General features: G+C 44.0%; 1 non-coding gene across 1 annotated transcript; it reads right to left on the reverse strand.

The window, feature by feature from the left end:
• Positions 1-252: 252 nt before the first annotated feature.
• Positions 253-356, reverse strand: LOC128058966 (U6 spliceosomal RNA). The gene has a single exon (XR_008200559.1). It is a non-coding gene; the product is annotated as a U6 spliceosomal RNA (small nuclear RNA).
• Positions 357-3,685: the final 3,329 nt, after the last annotated feature.

A 3,685-nucleotide genomic window follows, 5' to 3' on the forward strand; every position in this document is an offset into this window, starting at 1 on the left:
TCCAATCTTGACTCTGCACAGCTCTGGGTACTTCTTCAAGACCCTTTACAAGTACCCACAGGAGAAAGGTGCAAGGCAAGTGGCTGGGATTTTACAACTCTGTTTTCCATATGGAGATTCTATGTATGCTTGTGTGGCTTGTGGGAACCTAGATCCCCAATCAGGGACTGAACCCCAGGCCCTCAGCAGCAAAAGCAAGAAGTCCTAACCACTGATTGCCATGTGTTTTTTTTTTTCTTTTAAATTCGTGTTAAAAACATGAAATGCTTCAAAGATTTGCACATCATCTTTGTCCAGGGGCCATGCTAATCTCTGTATCATTCCAATTTTAGAATACGTGCTACCAAAGCAAGCACAATATGCTTACTTTTGAGTTCAAGAAAGTTTGAAAGCCACTCATATAATGGATTGCATTTTCCTCTTTGCATTGACTGCCAGGAAGCTCAGCATCTAATTCTCAGTCCGCCATTAACACGTGCTCAGAACCTCCTAGCCTACATATTTATGCAAATCCACCCTTGAGTGTCTTTTCTTTCCCTCTCCATGTTTCCCCTTCACCTGCTTTTCTTGTTTTCTCACTCTGCTGCCACATATATGTTTTTGCATGCAACCTCAAGTCCTTTTTGGAAAAAGTCAAGGTTTAAACGAATGCATTAAAACAAAAAAGGATACTTTTTCTGTAGAGGAGATTTTTACAGATGGGAAAGGAATGTGATTAGAATGAGGCATGATTTGGCATGGTGAGTACATATGTGTGTTTATAGGATATGTACATACACGTTGAAAGCCTTGTGAAGTTTGTTGTTTTCAAAGTTAAGCTGGTCTTCTGGCTTCAGAGGACATTTATACTTGGAAGATTTTAGGGGAAAAAATACTTTACTCCAGGTTAGGCATGCCTGTGGTCTACACTCCAAAGAATCTGCGTTATGCTTTAGCATTCTCAGATTTTGTCTGGGATTATTTTTCTGGTCATTATAAAATGAGGACAAATAGTTATCAAGAAGAAATCAAGGGAATGAGGGACAGGAAAGAAGTGCTCCTGCATAGGAAGGGGGCCAGATTTTAAGTGATCTTGAGTAAGAAATTGGTGCCTTAAATCTTATCTGAGTTTCCATCTCATCTGCTGTGAATCTGTGATCAAGTCCTTTTTCTCCCAAACATGGGGACTCTCACCCTCGGCTGCACATGAGAATCACTGGGAACCTTAAAAAAAATATGCTGATGCCTCAGTCCCTCCCCCAGAGAATCTGGTTTAATTGGTCTGGGGTGAGGCCTCAACACAGGGATTTCTAAAAGCTCCCCTGGAGATTCTAATGTGCAAGCCAGGGTTGAGAACCACTGCCTTAAGAGAAGGAAAAAATAAAATTAATAAGCACCTGCCTCCTGTTTCTCTCTCTGGGGGCCGGAGGGTGTGGCTGCGATTTATGAGATAATGGGCCAGATTCTAGTGAAGGAGTTGAGAAGGGGAAGGTGGGTAGGAATAGATTAACCCTTTGTATTCCATTGAGTACTCTTGGTTAATAAGTGTTCATCACCATTTTGCCCACCATTTGCAAGAAGGAACACATTTCACATCCTGACCCAGTACACACACACACACACACACACACACACACACACACACACACACACCCAGTCTTACTGTGCATGCAGTTCACTTGATTCTTTCTATTCCAATCTACTCCGTTCTTTTACTTTAGAAAAAAAAGGCTGCTTACTGCCACTATTTAAACAACATTCTGGGACTTTTCTGGTGGTCCAGTGATTAAGATTCTGCCTTGCAATGCAGGGGACGTGGGTCTGATCCCGGGTCAGGAACTAAGATCCTACATGCAACTACAGAGCCCAAGCACCACAAGAGAATCCACAAAGAAAGATCCCGCATAATGCAACTAAGACCCAGTGCAGCCACATAAATAAATATCTTTAAAAAATAAATTAATCAGCATTCTATGAAGGCTTGTGGACCCAGATAAATTAAATACCTCAGGAGAGCATTAAGATGCTCAGTCTATAATGACTTAGAACTTTTTGCAAAGATGCTATGGGAAGCAAAGTTTGTACAGTAATATCAATATATGTAGAACAATGCTCATGCCCAACTACAGTCACAGGTTCAGGAACAGGATCTCAGCGAATCATCCCAAGGTGGGTACTGTTCTCTCCAGGGATTCCCTGATGGCTAATTTGGTAAAGAATCTACCTGCAATGTAGGAGACCCAGGTTCGATCCCTGGGTGGGGAAGATCCCCTGGAGAAGGAAATGGCAACCCACTCCAGTATATTTGCCTGGAAAATCCCCTGGACAGAGCAGCCTGATGGGCTACAGTCCATGGGGTTGCAAAGAGTTGAACACATGTAAGTCACCATCTCCATTTTAGACATGAGAAAGTCAAGGCCAAGTACACATATACGTCCTGCAGCTAGAAAGCAGAAGAGTTAACTTCATCCAGGAACAGGAGATCTAACCTCAGCCCTGTCACTGGAGGAGAATAACCCTGTCACTGTGAATATTAATAGATTTGCATGCCTGAATTTTGGGAGCAGAAAAGGGATGGAGTAAGTTTTGACCAGAGGTGGCTCCTGGTAGAGCGGGGCCTGCTGCTTATACAACTTGAGGGCCTTACTTAAGATAAAGAATACGAAATTATGAGTCTGAAATTAGGTACGAAATTTCTTTGAATTAAGAAATCACAACAGGGGCTTCCCCGGTGACTCAATGGTAAAGAATCCACCTGACAATGAAGGAGACATGAGTTCAATCCCTGATCCGGGAGGATCCCACATGCTGCAGAGAAACTAAACCTGTGTGTCATGACTGTTGAGCCTGTGCTCTGGAGCCTGGGAGCCACAACTCCTGAGCCCACATGCCACAGCTACTGAAGTCTGCATGGCCTAAAGCCCACGGTCTGCAACAGGAGAAGCCATTGCAATGAGAAGCCTGCACCCCGCAGCTGGAGAGTAACGCCTGCTTGCCACAACTAGAGAAAAGTCTGTGTAGCAGCAAAGGCCCAGCAGAGCCAAAAATAAAATAAATAAAATTATTTTTAAAAAAAATCTCACGACAAAGGCATAGTTTAAGAAGCTGAAGGAGACCACCAAGATCACAAATTCCCAACTCCTCTTCCCCTCCGCTGGACCTCTGAAATGCCAGTGGCCACTCCCATACACCCTACTCAAGGTCAAGTGCTCCAGGGGGAATGAGAGTGGAGAGAGATGGCGGGCTCTGCTGCTTGCCACTAACTATCAAAAGCAAACAACTTTCATAAATTTCACATGAACAGGTGACCCATGAATACACTTCTAGGTCCCTGTCAGGGCCTTACAAAGAGGCATAGCAAGAAAGGGACCCAAGGGTTTAAGTTTCACTGTCTTCCCAGTAACCCCACAGGTGGAGTTACAGGCTCTATATTATATCTTGAGAGCAAGCACTTTGAAGTCAGCTTGATCTGAACTTCAACCCTGACTCAGACATTTTCTGCCTTCTCTTTGAGCTTAGATGATCATTTGCAAAACAGGCATGCTAGGGGCTTCCTTGGTGGGTTCAGCGGTTAAGTCTCCAAGCTCCCAATGCAGGGGGCCCCAGTACCATCCCTGATCAGGGAACTAGATCCCACATGGTGCAACGAAGATTGAAGATCCTTCATGCCACGACTAAGACCCGGGGCAGCCAAACTAAAATAAAT

This window comes from Budorcas taxicolor, chromosome 13 (assembly GCF_023091745.1).
Source record: "Budorcas taxicolor isolate Tak-1 chromosome 13, Takin1.1, whole genome shotgun sequence".
Classification (NCBI taxonomy): Eukaryota; Metazoa; Chordata; class Mammalia; order Artiodactyla; family Bovidae; genus Budorcas; species Budorcas taxicolor.